Source organism: Oryctolagus cuniculus, chromosome 17 (assembly GCF_964237555.1).
Source record: "Oryctolagus cuniculus chromosome 17, mOryCun1.1, whole genome shotgun sequence".
NCBI classification, from domain to species: domain Eukaryota; kingdom Metazoa; phylum Chordata; class Mammalia; order Lagomorpha; family Leporidae; genus Oryctolagus; species Oryctolagus cuniculus.
Window position 1 is genome coordinate 14444220 of NC_091448.1, and position 17079 is coordinate 14461298.

Below are 17079 nucleotides of genomic sequence, written 5' to 3' on the forward strand. Positions count from 1 at the left end.
GAAAGAAAGAGAACAGAGACATAGAGAGATCATCTGTCTGTTGGTGTACTCTACAAATGCACACAACAGCTGAGTCTGGACCAGGCTGAAGCAAGGAGCTTGGAGCCCAGTCCTGGTCTCCCATTTGGTGACAGGAGTGAGTACTGGAGCTGTCACCTGCTGCCCTCAAGGGTGTGTATTAACAGGAAGCTGGATAGGAAGTCGAGCCAGGACTTACACCAGGCACTGCAGTGTGGGATGCAGGATGCAGGCATCGCAAGTGGCATCTTAACCACTTTGCCAAATGTGTGCCCCTGGAGAAACTAAGTAACTGAGTGCCTCCTCATGCCATGTGGCTGATGCAACGACCCCTCATTGTTCATTTTAGGGAACAGTTATTTTTATTCCTTGAAGTTTCTCATTTGCTTTCTAGTTTAAATTAGTATGCCAAAATTTAGGAGAATTTTTCATGTTGAATACTAGATAGAATTCAGTTCTTTTGAAAGGTATATTTCAAAAAGTTGAGCTTATACATACATTTCTGAAATGGTTTTACTATATATGGTGATAACAGTATTGTTAGAAGTTTATGACTTCAAGAAAGTACTTCATCCTTCAACAAATCCTCTTCCTACTGGCTGTAGGTTGTTTGTAAGGGACCACTTGTCTTCTGTCCAGGTGGATGTGTTAGTAGTACAGGTTACTGAACTGGAACCCATTTATGATGCCCACATGGGAAGTCACCAAGTGCTTCAGGCTCTAAGCTGTCCCAAACAGAACTTACTGTTTTCCTCCTAAATCCTAGCCTCCTCTTAATCCCAGACATGGAGGGTGGGACCACTGTCTGTCCTCCGGTCTTGTAAGCACGGTGCCCAGGGCTTGTCCTTAGGGAACATCCCTTTCCCTCCTCAAATACATGTGGCCCATCATGCCCGTGCATTTCATTCCTGATTCTCACATCTGCTTTTGTCTCCACAGCTGCCTCCTCAGTCCAGGCTGTATGGTCTGTCACCTAAAATGTAGGGCTCTGACACCTTCCTAACCCCTTCTTGCCTCCCTCCAGGCTATTTTCCACACTGTAGCCAAAGTGAGCCTTTCCTTTATTTTAAAAAAAATTTTTTTAAAAAACATATATTTATTATTTATTTGAAAGGCAAAGTTACAGAGAGGCAGAGGCAGAGAGAGAGAGAGAGAGAGAGAGAGAGAGAGAGGTCTTCCATGCGATGATTCACTCCCCAGATGGCTGCAATGGCTGGAGCTGGGCCGATCCGAAGCCAGGAGCCAGGAGCTTCTTCTGGGTCTCCCACGCAGGTCCAGGGGCCCAAGCACTTGGACCATCTTCTACTGCTTTCCCAGGCCAGAGCAAAGAGCTAGATTGGAAGTGGAGCCGCCAGAACTAGAACCGGCTCCCATATGGGATACTGGCACCGCAGGTGGCAGCTTTACCCACTTTGCCACAGCACAGGCCCCCAGAGTGAGCTTTTCAAATATGCATCTAGAGGCTGGCGCTGTGGTGCAGCGGGTTGGTGCCCTAGCCTGGGGCGCCGGCATCCCGTATGGACGCCAGTTCTAGTCCCAGCTGCTCCTCTTCTGATCCAGCTCTCTGCTGTGGCCTGGGATAGCAGTGGAGGATGGCCCAGGTGGGAAACCTGGAGGAAGCTCCTGGCTTATGGCTCTGGCCGTTGTGGCCATCTGGGGGGTGAGCCAGCGGATGGAAGACCCCTCTCTCTCTGTCTCTACCTTCTCTATAACTCTGTCTTTCAGATAGATAAAATAAATCTTTAAAAAAAAGTGCATCTGGTCACCTCCATATCTGCCTTGCCGTCACATACAGTTAGCCCTCAGTTGTTCCTTGCTGCTCTTGGGGTAAAGACCAGATCCTCCGTGTGGCCCTCCAGGCCCTGCACGACTCCACCCTGGCCCCCTCTCCAGGCTCACACCGTGTATACGTATACTCTCCCCCAAGGGCTGCTTTGATTCCCCTTTAGGCCATGCCCTGCCTTACGTCCTTGCACATGCCATTCTCTCTTCTGGAATGCCTACGCTGCCAGCTCCTAGCCAACTTGTCCCATCCTTGAGACGTCAGCCCAGTTCCTGCTTGGTCAGGGGCTGCCTTCATGGCCGGTGCACCAGTCAGGTCTCTACTGACTGTGATCTCTGGGTGCCTTCATGTTCCTGAGCTCTGGTAGTGATTATCTCATTGCCTTGACTACCCCCAAGCTCCCTGAGGGCAGTTTTAATATGAGGGTGCTTCAAAAAGTTCATGGAAATGCATATTGTAAAAAACTATGCATGGATTTCGATTTTTTTTTGTACCTTAATAAACTTGTCTTCCATTTTTACACAAGTGATTTGAAGCACCATTGCACTGCTTTGCTTTATGAATTGTAAGGCGGAGTACAGATGACAAGTGCTGAATGTCAAGTAGCTGCTTCCTTTCTCAGCTTAAATTCCAGGTGTCCAACCAGAAAGGTTTTGGCTTGCGTTAAAATGTTAGTGCAGATTGACCTGTAACAGTGAGTACGTTGTGAAAGGAAGAGAGCCTAGAAATATTATCAATTCCACATACTTGTTTCATACACATAATAAACTGAGGGAAAAACAAGATTTTTGTCTCTAACTAGATGTTATTTTTTTAAATGAATTCCTCAGCGGTAGTGCCTTGAGCCATTTAGATTCATCCATGGAGTGCTTTATAAGAGCAATCTGCGGTGGCAGCTGCCTCAGATGGCCATCAACAAAGTGGCCAGGTCATCAGGAGCGTGCAAGGACACTGGCTGTGCAGGCAACTTTGTAGAGAATCTCATCTGAAGCAGCCTCTCGTGGTGGCTCAGTGAGGCCCTGGACTGATTGAGATCAACTTCCCTGAAGGTGGAAGTCTGTCCTCTTAGCACACAAAAAGGGATGTGCAATATTCTGGGGTTTTTATGAGTTCAGTGTGAGCAGTAAAAACATTTACTGTGTGCAGCAGAGAGCTGGCTGGGAGGACAGGATAGGTAGCACTGACTGCTGATGTAGGCGCACTGCGTTTCCTTCTGCTGTACATTGCTGTGCTGTGGTGTGGAGTGTGCATCATCTACGGGCTGCTACTTACCCTGCAACCTGTGACAACAGAGACTGAAGTATTTTCTGGACTGTTCTGTGCTTCACTGCAGTTACTTCAAAGCACCTTTCAATACTTTCCTGAGTTTTGTCTAAACTTAGGTTTCCTTGAATTTGATGCTCCTGCTGGGTAGATCAAGTGCAGGTCTTTGTCTTGGCAGTGATGTGCTCAGTGGATGCCCCAGGGGATCCTTCCCGGGATCACGGAGTGCCTGTAGAAAGCTTCTGCTGCTCCAGGCCCATTTGTCAGTGGAGATACCTGAGTGAGGAAGTGTAGCACAGTGTTAAGAACATGACCCTGGGAATGAGCTCAGCCAAATGGTTAAGACACTCACGTCCACTTCAGAGTACTGGGTTCGATTCCTGACTCTGGCTTCTAACTCCAGCGTCCTGCTGATGTGGACCCTGGGAGGCAGAGTCAGATTATGGCCCAGGTAATTGGGTTCATGCTACCCACATGGGAGAATCACATTGAGTTTCCCAATCCCGGCTTTGGCCTGGCCCAGCCCTAGCCATTTAGGGGAGTGATCCAGCAGCTTGAGATCCCTCCCTCCCTCCCTCCCCCTCTCTCTCTCTGCCTCTCAGATAAATAAATAAGAAAACAAAAACAAAAACATGACCCTGGAACGTGAGTCCTAGCTCTGCTGTAGCCTTATTACCTTGGTGAGTTGCCTAAAACAGTTTTCCCCCTCATCTATAAAATGTGCAGATAATGCTGGCACCAACCTCTCAGAGTTGTGAGGCTGACATGAGTTTGGTACGGGCAAAGCATTTAGTAGGAGGGCCCTTGTAAGAATTAAGTGTTGTGGGGCTGGCGCTGTGGCGTAGTGGGTAGAGCTGCCATGTGCAGTGCTGGCATCCCATGTGGGCATCGGTTTGAGTCCCGGCTGCTCCACTTCTGGTCCAGCTCTCTGCTATGGCCTAGGAAAGCAGTGGAGGATGGCCCAAGTGCTTGGGCCCCTGCACCTGCATGGGAGACCTGGAGGAACCTCAAGGCTCCTGGCTCCTGGCTTCGGATTGGTGCAGTTCTGGCTGGTGTGGCCAATTGAGGAGTGAACTAGCGGATGGAAGATCTCTCTCTCTCTCTCTCTCTCTCTCTCTGCCTCTCCTTCTCTGTGTGTGGCTCTGCCTTTCAAATAAATAAAATAAATCATAAATCTTAAAAAAAAAAAAAAAGAATTTAGTGTTGTAGGGTCCGGCACTGTGGTGTAGCGGGTTAAGCCACTGCCTACAGTACCAGCATCTCATGTGGGTGACAGTTTGGGACCCAGCTGCTCCACTTCCAATCCAGCTCTCTGCTATGGCCTGGGAAAATGGTGGAAGAGGGCCCAAGTCCTTGGGCCCTGCACCTGTGTGGGAGATCCGGAAGAAGATCCTGGCTCCTGGCTTCCAATCGGCGCAGCTCCAGCCGTTTTGGCCAAATGGGGAGTGAACCAGTAGATGGAAGACCTCTCTCTCTCTCTCTCTCTCTCTCTCTCTCTTTCCCTCTCTCCTCCTTTCTTTGTATAACTCTGACTTTCAAATAAATAAATAAGATCTTAAAAAAAAAAAAAAGAAAATAGGAGTTACATAGAAAATCAGTTTCAGGGCCGGTGCCGTGGCTCACTTGGTTAATCATCCGCCTGTGGTGCCGGCATCCCATATGGGCACTGGGTTCTAGTCCTGGTTACTCCTCTTCCAGTCCAGCTCTCTGCTGTGGCCTGAGAGGGCAGTGGAGGATGGTCCACTTGCTTGGGCCCTGCACCCGCATGGGAAACCAGGAGGAAGCACCTGACTCCTGGCTTCGGATCGGCACAGCGCCAGCCATAGTGGCCATTTGGTGAGTGAACCAATGGAAGGAAGATCTTTCTCTTTGTCTCTCTCTCTCACTGTCTACTACCTGTCAAAGAAAGGAAGGAAGGGAGGGAGGGAGGGAGGAAGGAAGGAAGGAAGGAAGAAAATAAATCAGTTTCAATAAAGAAAGGAATTAACAGATAAAAAGTGCTTCTGTGAATCAGAATCTGGTAGGGATACCTAAAAAAAAAAAAAAAAAAAAAAAAAAAAAAAAGAATTAAGTGTTGTAGTGTCTGGTTTGGTCCATCCTCACCCAGAGGATAATGGGTGGCCCTTGGTCCTGGCTTCTTCCAAGAACCAATTCCTGCTGCTTTGGTTGGCTTGATCATGCTGCTCAGTACATGAGGGGGCTCTTCACCCCAGAAATGAAAGAAACAGCCCTGAATTTTTTGAGGAAAAAGAAATGTTACTTTCTCAAGAGTAACCATCATGAGGCTGATGTTGTGACATAGCAGGTAGAGTTGGCACCTGCAAAGCTGGCATCCCATACAAGTGCCAGTTCAAGCCCTGAGTTCTCCACTTCCAATCCAGCTCCCTGCTAATGTGCCTGGGAAAGCAGTGGAAGATGGCTGAAATACTTGGGCCCATGCCACCCACATAGGAGAAGCTGCTGGCTCTTGGCTTTAGACCAGCCCAGATCTAATCATTCTGACCATTTTGGGGAGTGAACCAGTAGATGGAAGATCTCTCTTTCTTTGTGTGTGTGTCTCTCTGTAAACTCTGCTTTTCAAAAAAAAAAAAAAAAGAATAATTACCACATTGGTAGGGTCTTTTGAGAAGAAGTGACACTATTTCTTGTACTCTGCTCCGTCATAAAGGTCAGTAAGGAGAGAGCAGTGTGGTTAATTGTAACATTCCTAGGCTTGGGAGTTTATGAAGGGCTGTCCCTTTTATTTTTCTCCCAACAAGTGTGGGGTGGGGATATACCACGATGGCCCTCAGCTGACAGATCAGTCACAGCAGACTGCTCCTGAGCTGTGCTATTTCTAGATAGCCTTAGAGGTCAGTGTTCCATGGAGGACGATTTTAGGTGTTGGTATCTGAGGATATTTAATGGATTCGTAATTGCATGTGGATGGCCTGAAGATTCTGCTCCCGTTCAGGCTTTTTTTTTTTTTTTTTTTTTTTTTTTTTTTTTTTTGACAGGCAGAGTTAGAGAGAGAGAGACAGAGAGAAAGGTCTTCCTTTTCCGTTGAATCACCCCCCAAATGACTGCCACGGCCAGAGCACTGCGCCAATCCGAAGCCAGGAGCCAGGTGCTTCCTCCCAGTCTCCCATGTCGGTGCAGGGCGCAAGCACTTGGGCCATCCTCCACTGCCCTCCTGGGCCACAGCAGAGAGCTGAACTGGAAGAGGAGCAACCGGGACAGAATCCGGCGCCCTGACCGGGACTAGAACCCGGTGTGCCAGCGCTGCAGGCAGAGGATTAGCCTAGTGAGCCGCAGTGCTGGCCCCATTCAGGCATTTTGCTTCAATAGCTGGTGCTCTCTGAGGACCTGCGTGAGCTGGAAGGAAAAAAGACCCATGGAGAAAATGAGCACTCATCATCAGGAAAGGGCAGGACGCTGCTGTTGGATGGTTCAAGACCCCACTTGTGTGGCATTCCTTTCCTTGAGTTGTCTGGTGGAGCCCCAGTGCAGCCATCAGGTTTGTGGTGCCTCTAGGATGAGGTTAGGCAGCTCGGTTCCGTGCCGTGTACTGGTATTTCTGGGATGAGGTTAGGCAGCTCGGTTCCGTGCCGTGTACGTGTTTCTGGGATGAGGTTAGGCAGCTCGGTTCTGTGCCGCGTACTGGTATTTCTGGGATGAGGTTAGGCAGCTCGGTTCCGTGCCGTGTACTGGTATTTCTAGGATGAGGTTAGGCAGCTCGGTTCCGTGCCGTGTACGTGTTTCTGGGATGAGGTTAGGCAGCTCGGTTCTGTGCCGCGTACTGGTATTTCTGGGATGAGGTTAGGCAGCTCGGTTCCGTGCCGTGTACTGGTATTTCTGGTTATAAAATGCTCCTTGTGCTTATTTTCCCTGATCTGCCAAGAAGCAGTTTTCATCTTGTTCTTTGATGCATTCGGTTCTCTTTTTTGTTCCACTTGCCTTTCTTCCTCCCTCTTCATTTCTGTCTTCTGTCCTGCATTTGGCCTTTAAGGCAACAGTAAAATAGAACATAAGAAAGGGGCGTCCGTGGAGAGCCCTGGCTGGAGTCCACTCTGTACCCACGGCCTGGGTTGGGGTCTAGGACCAGGCCCCAGTGCAGTGAGGTGTAGCAAAGATCAGGAGCAGGATGTGGTGTGATTGTGCTCTGTGCTCATGGAGCAGCTTCCACCTCTTATTCCTCACTTGAGATATGTGAAGTGGTTGACTGATGCCCCTTAATGGAGATGCACCCTTATTGAATATAGTTACAGAGCAATAGCCTGCTACAAAGCGATTGCCTCTGAAGTGGTGCTTTCCGATGTAAATGTAAATGTAGACTGATTAACCAGTTATTGATACCGGGGAATAGCTGGTACTGTACCTCCTAAAGTATCCCTGGATTCCATAGTCTCTGTGTGTGTGCGTGTGTGTGTGTTTTCATTTATTTGAAAAAGAGAGGCAAAGAGATCTTTCACCTGCTGATTCACTCCCTAAATGCCCACAACAGCCAGGACTGGGCTAGGTCTAAGCCAGGAGCCCAGAACTCAATCTGGGTCTCCCATGTGTGCGACAGGGACTTAAGTACTTGTGCCGTCACCTGCTGCCTCCCAGGGTGCGCATCACCAGGAAGCTTGAACAGAAATGGAAGTGAGACTGCATCCCAGACACTCTGATAGGGGATGCAGTGTTTAACCAGTGTTACAACATCTGCCCCTGTATGTGTATGTTTTAAGTAAATGTGGCATGTTCCTGATATTCCAGATTGGTTTAGATTGGTGAGTCTCAGTTCCAGAGTGGGTACTGGGGCAAGGGTGTGTGTATGAGTGTGTGATTATGCACACATAGATTTATAATTACTGGGGAGCTTTTCCAAGTTGTATGTCTTCCAGTCTCCGCTCCTCAGTCATAAGCTTGGGTTCAGTGGAACAGGGTAGCTGGGTCCTCTGTGTTGAAGATGATTCCTAGGATTTTCAGGCATACCTCTCCTTTACCCAATCCAAATGCATCTGCCCCTTGCGATTAAGAAGGTGAGGATTAGGGGTGGTCCATGGTCCCACCTGCAGTGTGCTCAGTAGAGCACACCCAGGCTCCTGGTTCTACTTGTCATTTTCAGAGGAATCCGTGAGCACCAGTGAGCCTCAGGCAGCCTTTGAGAATTCTTCCTGGGAACTATATATTTACTCAGGATAAGAACACAGCAGCTAACCAGACCATCAAGTTTTTTGCTTTTGTTTGAAATTGCAACTCTATATGGTTTCATGCTGATTCCAAGTTCTGATTGGTTATAGATGACATAATAGGAATTCCTGAGACAGGATTGGTCCAGCTCCGTAAGTTGCTAGAGCTGGTGTCAGGACTCACTCCCCAAACTAAACAAGCTCACTACCTTTAGAATGAGGTTGACCTTAAGTTTGAGTGACTTTGACTGTCAAAGTTAAACAATTCTTTGTTTCTTGCTTGCTGAGCTGTACTTATCATCATCACACCTGTGGCTATAATTTTGTTTAATAATACTATGGGCCATTTATAAATATGGATTGTTGATTAAAATTTCAATCAGTATTGAAATGGAAAAATAGTAAACAGAATTAACCTACTTAATGTTAAACGTTGTTAGAATCTTGGAGAACATATAGTTGACATGGGGAAGGGACAGAAAAAGAGGCTGGCAAAACTACAACTCACATCTGGTGCCCTCATTTTTTTTTTTAATTAATTTATTTGAAAGTCTGAGTTAGAGAGAAGGAGAGGCAGTGAGAGAGGGAGAGAGAGGTCTTCCATCTGCTGGTTCACTCCCCCAAATGATCACAATGGCCAGAATGGAGTTAATCCGAAGCCAGGAGCCAGGAGCCTCCTCCAGGTCTCCCATGTGGGTGCAGGGGCCCAGGGACTTGGGCCCTCTTCCATTGGTTTCCCAGGCCATACCAGAGAGCTGGATTGGAAGTGGAGCAGCCAGAATTCAAACTGGCACCCATATGGGATGCTGGCACTACATCCCTTTGCCACAGCGCCGCCCGCTGCCTGTCTCCTGGTGCCCTCATTTTAAAAATGATCCTTTTAACCAGGTCTGCACTAAAAACAAAGATAACTCTGACAGTGTGACACCAGCTATCAGAATCTTGGTAGCCTTGTGGGATCCTGTGGATTGTGTGTTCTTTTTTCCTAGCTGTATTCCATGTATACACACCATACCAAGTTCTGCCTTTTCATTTTGTATACAAGCAAGATACAGTTCTTACTTTGGCATTGTTCTGTGTTTGTCATTCATAATGGTCACAGCTGCCTGAAGGCAGACAGTCACAACAATCTAATTCTGATGATTAGAGAAGGCTGGCGACAAGCTGTGACGTGTGTGACCCTCGATTATGGGCTGGGGAGTCCACAGGCTGCATCGGCACCAATACAAGATGTGCTCAAGCCAGCTGCAGGTGCTGATAATAATAATGGCATGCATATGTTTAAGTGTGCGTTCTTAATTCTCCCAGCAGCCCCTCTGAGGTAGGCACTAAGGATACTTCATAAAGTTCATGGAAAATGTATGCTATGAACAAACTGCATGGATTTCAATTTTTTAAAAAAATTTATTTTGGGACTAGTGCTGTGACACAGCAGGTGAAGCTGCAGCCTGCAGTGCCCACATCCCATATGGGCGCTGCTTTGAGTCCCAGCTGCTCCACTTCCAATCTAGCTCTCTGCTATGGCCTGGGAAAGCAGGAAAGGATGGGCCAAGTCTTTGGGCCTTTGCACCTGTCTGAGAGACCCGGAAGAAGTTCCTAGCTCCTAGTTTCAGATCAGCTCAGCTCCAGCTGTTGCAACCATTTGGGGAGTGAACCAGCAGATGGAAGACCTCTGTCTTTCTCTCTCTCTCTCTCTCTCTCTCTCTGCCTCTGCCTCTGCCTCTGCCTCTCTGTCACTTTGCATTTCAAATAATTAAATAAACTTTTAAAAAATTATTTTACTTGAAAGGCAGAGTGAAAGAGAGAGATGGAGAGCCAGAGAAGAGAGAGGTCTTCCATCCACTGATTCACTCCCCTAAATGCCCACAATAACTTGGGCTGGGCCATTTCTGAAGCCAGGAGCTAGGAACTCCATCTGGGCCTTCTTGGGCCACCATGTGCTGCTTCCTAGTTGCATCGGCAGGAAGCTGGATCAGAAGTGTAGTGTAGCCAGGCCTCAAACACAGCATTCACACGTGGCATATGAATGTCCCATGTGGCACTTAACCTGCCTTGCCACAGAGCTTGTCCCTCATTCCATAAACATTCTGAAGTACTTTCGTGTCTCTATTTTATAGATGAGGAGAAAGGCTTTTTGCAATAATTTGTTCCCAAGATCATACACTGATAAGCAGTTAGAATGAACTGAAGCTAACTCTGTTTAATTTCAGAGTTTGAATTTTTAACCAGGTTTTTTTTTTTTTTACCTTTAAAAAGATTTATTTATTTTATTTGAAAGGCAGAGTTACAGAGAAAAACAGCTGTTTTACTCCTCAAAAAGCCAAAGCAGCTAGAGCTGGGCCAGACCAAAGCCAGGAGCTTCATCTGGGTCTCCCATGTGTTAAATTTTCCGTGCAGAAGTGTTACCTCGAGGGCCTGGTCAGGTCTCACCTCATTTCAGAAATCTAACCATTTTTACTTAATCATAACAAACATGCATTGAAGTCACAGAAGCTTACTAGTAACACAGGACGGAGTACATGCTGCAGTCAAGCAGGAGCCCCAGTGTGGCCCATACAGTGGTGGAGTGGTGGCAATGGCTAGCCTGCCACCATGCTGGTCCCAGTTTCTTGGATTTGAATGGGCACGGCAATGACTACACAGGATTGCCTGAAGCACGTGGAATAGTACTTGGAAGGAGACTCATGAGATGCTTGGGGCCGGGCACTTGCAGCACTGGCATCAATATGGGTGCCAGTTTGAGTCCTGACTGCTCCAATTCAGATCCAGCTCCCTGCTAATGCACCTGGGAAATCATCAGAAGATGGCCCAAGTGCTTGGGCCCCTGCACCCACAATGGAGACCTGGAAGAAGCCCCTGACTCTAACCTTTCTCTCTCTCTAACTCTGCCTTTCAAATAAATATATATATAATAAGTGTGTATATATATATATACACACACACACATAAATTTTAAAGAGAGAAGCTCAGTGATCATTTTGGCAGTAGATCGCTTGTGTTTTTCCCTCACCTTGGACCTTGACTCCTGCCAAGTTCCTATGTAAGCTAATTATAATTGTATGCTCCATTCTATTTTCTGGACAAATTAGAAGTTTCCCTGTGCTCTCCCTGATGCTGTCTTCTGTGCAGTGCTTGGAAGCAGTCCCTCATTAGCTGAGTTGAGATCTGCAGCTGTACCTGGGACACTTCTTATTCCCAGGGACTTTGCGACCACTGCTGCAGGGAGTAGGTTCCTGTGCATTGAGGGGCAGACAGGGGCCAGTACCTCTGTAGTTTCCCAGAATCTTGCTCCTGTTGGATCAGAATCTCACACACAAAGCAAGGTAGACTCATGCCTTTGGACTGAATTAGATTTGTAGTTCAGATTCTAGAAGTCTGGTTGGGGCAATGAGTAAGGAGATGGCTCTGCGTTGACCACTGGGCTTGTGGTTTCCTGTTCTCTAGAATTATCTTTTTTTGCAGTGTGAACAGGTGATGTTCTCTTCAGGGTCCTGGCAACACCTGAACTAAGCGATTTGGAGGATAAAGAAGAGAATATATGGGGCCAGCGCTGTAGCGTAGCAGATAACGCTGCTGCTGCAGCACCAGCATCCCATATGGGTGCTGGTTTGAGTCCTGGCTGTTCTACTTCCAATCTGGCTGCCTGCTAATGTGCCTGAGAAAGCAGTGGAAGATGGCCCAAGTGCTCCGCCCCTGTCACCCACGTGGAGACCTGGATGGATTCCAGGCTCCCGACTTTTAACCTGGCTTAGCATTAGCTGTTGTGGCCATTTGAGTGTGGATGGAAAGCCTGCCCCTCCCTCCCTCCCTGCCTCCCTCCCTCCCTCTCTCTCTCTCTCTCTCTCTGCCTTTGCCTCTCTGTGGCTCTGCCTTTCAAATAAATCTTTTTTTAAAAATTTACAAAAAGGCAACTGCTACCACCTTCCCAGGGCATTAGCATCAAAGCCATTTGCTGACAGAAAGGAGAGATACAGAATTGGAGGTCTGAGTGAGAGGCAAGGTTGGAACCACAGTAGTGGGGAATCCAACTTAGAATTCAATGAGATAATTCAGGAATTTCTTGGAAGGAGCTAGGGATGGAGGAGTTGAAGGACAGGGACTAGGTCTGCATGCCACAACCACCTACTGGCAAGGGTTTGCAGAAACCTTTACCCAGCCCTCTCCCCATCTCCCTCCCCAGCTAGGGTGGAGACTGCTGGCCATGGGAGTGACCCAGGCCCAGGAAGAGGACTATAATAGGCAGCAGAGCAGTGATTTAGACAGAGTGGTGCGATGGTGCTTGGTCTGAAAGTAGTTCTTGAAAATGCAGCCAGTCCTTCTTGCCTTGCTGTTCTCCTCATTTATTGGAAGACCAGGCAGGGCAGGAGGAGGTTGGTTTTTTCGTGAGGGCACCAAATTGTATCTTTGGAAGGGTAAGAGGCTCCCTTTGGGTCTCAGCAGGGTACAGTGGGAGAAGGGAGGGTGGTGTGAACATGGAGGTGGTTAGGTTTAAATCCATGGGAGTGCTGTTTGGGCTGAGCAAGAATGACCCAAGCATTGGGGTGGAGAGTGGATGGAATTCGGCCCCGTCACAGCCAGGGCAGGGGCAGCTGGGGACAGAGTCTCCTTCTGTACCCTCTGGCAGTGGGAGGGGTGGAGGGAGGGCTGCGCATGCCTGAGGAGGCCAGATTGACCCTGTCTGCCGTCACCCCAGCACACACAAGTGCAGGTGATCCACGTCTCATTCCTAGAAGGCTTGGCAAGTCTCCGCCCGTGACCAGGACGTGTAAGGGATGTTTCTGCAAGCTGGGCCAGGCAAGACCCGTCTGGAAGGTCCCGAAGCATGTGTGAATGTGAGCTGGGCTGTTTCAGTATTATTTGGAAAATATTTTGACTTGATTGCCTTAGGCACCTGAGTCAGCTGAAGTGCGCTCTGGTTTCCTTTACTTGATTATAACGCGTGCCAAGAACTTCTCTAGTGCAAAATGGAAAATTAGGACTCTTCAGTATGTTCTGTTCCATGGAAATTGAATCATAGGGTCATAGACTGTAGAATTTAGAGTCTTCTGGAAAATTCTTTGAAGGCAGTATGTTCACAGTTCAGGGCAGTGAAGTGCGGGCCTCTGTCCTCCATGGAGCTCCTACCTCTGCTGTCTCATGGCCTTACCCGTATGTCTTCTCAATGACTACTACTAACTGAATACTTGTCAGAATCTCGTACTTGGTGGGGTATTGGTTCTGGGTACCTCATTGCTGGACTGCCCCTCAGCTCTCATCCTTTGGAGGTGGGAATTGGGGAGGAGGACTTTCTCTCTTTGGGCCTGGAGGCAAAAGGCTCTCAGTGGAGATCAAAGGTGGCCAAGTGGCCTGGTCAGGATCATGCTCTCTGCCAGGAGTGCATTGTCTCCTGACCTTGCAGGTCTTGAACCTGACCTTGAGTTTCTTGGCTGCTTTGCTTCTCCTTTCTTTCTATTTTTTTTTTTTTTTTTTTTTTGACAGGCAGAGTTAGACAATGAGAGAGCAAAACAGAGAGAAAGGTCTTCCTTCCATTGGTTCACCCCTCAAATGGCTGCTACAGCTGGCATGCTGTGCCATTATGAACCCAGGAGCCAGGTGCTTCCTCCTGGTCTCCCATGGGGTGCAGGGCCCAAGCACTTGGGCCATCCTCCACTGCCTTCCTGGGCCACAGCAGAGAGCTGGACTGGAAGAGGAACAACCAGGACAGAACTGGCACCCCAACCGGGACTAGAACTCGAGGTGTCGGCGCCGCAGGTGGAGGGTTAGCCTTGTGAGCCGCGGCGCCGGCCTACTTCTCCTTTCTTAGGCTTGGTTCTCCACTTAGAGTGTACTTCCTACTCCATCTCTACTATCAGCTTATCAAGTATTTGGGAGCCAGCTCACACAGGGCCTCTGGAAACCTTCCACCATGTCTTCTCTCTCCTCCTCCACAGCACCTCCTTTGTCTCTCATACTCCCTACACACATACATACCCCATGAACTCACACCTCTCAAACCTGACTCTTTTATTTAAAAAAAATTACCTTCTAAAATAAAATTCTAATATGAGATTACACTTAGCAGATTTTACTGCCCTGTGTCAAGATTAAGTCCACCTGTATCAAGGTTTAAGCCTGTATAAAAATTAGCTGGCCGGCGCCGCGGCTCAATAGGCTAATCCTCCGCCTTGCAGCACCGGCACCCTGGGGTTCTAGTCCTGGTCGGGGCGCCAGATTCTGTCCCAGTTGCCCCTCTTCCAGGCCAGCTCTCTGCTGTGGCCAGGGAGTGCAGTGGAGGATGGCCCAAGTCTTTGGGCCCTGCACCCGCATGGGAGACCAGGGGAAGCACGTGGCTCCTGGCTTCGGATCAGCGCGATATGACGGTCGCAGCGCAGCGACCATTGGAGGGTGAACCAACGGCAAAAGAAGACCTTTCTCTCTGTCTCTCTCTCTCTCTCACTATCCACTCTGCCTGTCAAAAAGAAAATAATAATAAAAAAATTAAAAAAAATTAGCGTTTCTGATTAAAAAAAAAAAGAAAGGCAATTGTTTTTTGCTCTTTGAGATCTCAAAGAGTTTTCTCAAATTATGAAGAATGACCTGAAATGCTTTCTTCACACGGAGAAGCTGGGTGATTAGCAGAGCCTAATGGATTCTGATGTGTAAACTAGGTTTTCCAATTTACTAATATGATTTGGAAGGGAAAAAAATCCAAATGTTTCATTGTTAATTATAGTTAGAAAATACAGAGAAATGATTGTCCATGTTACTCTGTTTTTCTAAAGTTAAAATTTCAATCCTTGTACAGAAAAATGGTAGCAATTATGTGTTACCTGCACTGTTGCTAATATTTTCTAAAAAGATTTCAAAGACTGATGCTTTTTACACTGGTGGAATGGGGAAGCTACAATATCCAAAGCTATAAAGAAAATGATTAAGAGCTTCATGTCCAAGAAATAATAAGTGAAAAACAAATTGTAAAGCAGTATGGATAATACAGTCTCATTTGAGTAAACACAAAAACAACTGCATGTGTGCGTGTTTGTGCATGTTTTTAAATGCATACAAAAGTCTGGAAGGATGTATTCTGAACAGTTGGTATTCAGGGGAGGGAGAGAGAATTTCACTTTCCTTGTTCATCTTTTAAAATTTTTTTTAAAACAATGAGCTCAAAGCAATGGGGTTTTTATTTTGTATTTTTATAAGATTTATTTATTTGAAAGTCAGAGTTACACAGAGGAGAGGCAGAGAGAGAGAGAGAGAGAGAGAGATCTTTCATCCGATGGTTCACTCCCCAGATGGCCGCAACAGCCGGAGCTGTGTGCTACTTCAGTAGGTGATCTTGGGCATAAAAGCCGATTACCTAGCTACATACATACAGTGTGTCCCTGTTTTATAACATGAATTTTTCTCTGCCTTAGTTTTATTGTGGTAAACTGTAGGGGGTAGGGGGGTAGGGTTGGGTCATCATCTACTGCTTTCCCAGGCCATAACAAAGAGCTGGATTGGAAGTGGAGCAGCTGGGACTTGAACCAGCGCCCATATGGGATGCTGTTGCTGCAGGCTGGGGCTTTAACCTGTTGTGCCACCACGCCATCCCTGAATATTATATTTTAAGGATTGACATATGTTTACTTTTTTTTCTAGATCACAAAAGTATTTGGCAATATCTAAAAATAGCATATAAAATTATAAAGCTTACTGATAATCCTGTTATATAGAGAAAACTAATATCTCCCTTCCTTTTCTTTGCCTGATGTGAAAATGGATATGAACGTTTTGGTGCTTATCTTTTTTAAATGTTTTGTTTCATTTTTCAAGTAACATACTATTTTTTGTGTGTGGGATATAGAATAGTATTTCAGCACATGTAGTCAAGGCAGTTGGCATTTCTATATCCTTAACTCTTTTCTTAAAGATTTGTTTGTTTTTATTTGAATCTGGGACATGAATCCTTAGCTCACGCAGGATGCCGGCACTGCAGGCGGCGGCTTAACTGGCTGTGCCACAACACCGGCCCTGTCTCTATCATTTATGTTTGGGGCCTCCCAGCTCCTCTCTTCCAGTTGCTGTGATGTTTAATAGTTACTGCAACATTATTTTCAGAAAAGATTCTATTTGACTGTGTTCTGTTGTGTAAGGGTTTGTTGCACTGTGCTGTTTCCAGCACCACATGTATTTTTACGAGTGTGTTTGACAATAGATATTGTTTCATCAGTTGTCTTCCTATTCTCATTTTTTTTGTAAGGTGGTGCTTGTTTGTTTGTTTATTGGCTATGTGAAATTTATTCACATACTTGGGAAGTATTGAAAATGCTTTCCTAAATTTGACCATTGAAGACCTCAGGAAGGATTGTAAGAGAGTCCTTGTTAAGGGGAAGGTTTACTCTGCCACTTGGAATGAATTTCTCCTACAGAGATAAACTAGTAGTCTGTGATTAAAACCCGATTTCTTAGTCACTTGGAATGCATTTGCTTTGAAGAATTTGACTTTTTTAATTTTTAAAACATGTTTTGTTTATTTGAGAGGCAGAGGTGAGCTGAGAGTACTCCCATCTACTGGTTTAATCTCTCTCTGCCTTTTAAATACATAAAAATAAATAAACTTTAAAACATTTGGGAGCCCACATTGTGGTGTAGCAGGTAAAGCTGCCACTTGTGACACCAGCATCCCATATGGGCTGTACTTTGTGCCCTGGCTGCTCCACTTCCCAACCAACTCCCTACTAAAGGCCTGGAAAGAGCTGCGGAGATGGCTCAAGTGTTTGGGCCCCTACCACCACATGGGAGAGCTGGATCAAACTCTTCCTTTCTCATTCTCCAATGCAGCAACTGTAGCTGACCTAATTTTTAGGGCCCCTTTGTGCAAACCACTGGTTCCCACGT

General features: G+C 46.8%; 1 protein-coding gene across 8 annotated transcripts in view; it reads left to right on the plus strand.

The window, feature by feature from the left end:
- Nucleotides 1–17079, plus strand: part of TEX2 (testis expressed 2) — a 135460-nt gene that overhangs the window by 27168 nt on the left and 91213 nt on the right. The window contains exon 1 of one of the 8 annotated variants that reach the window (XM_008271712.4): nucleotides 13265–13365. The exons of the other annotated variants lie outside the window; for them this stretch is intronic. The gene's annotated coding sequence lies outside the window, so the exon portion shown is untranslated. Of the gene's footprint in view, nucleotides 1–13264; nucleotides 13366–17079 lie in introns of those variants that run through there. 8 annotated transcript variants of the gene reach the window in all.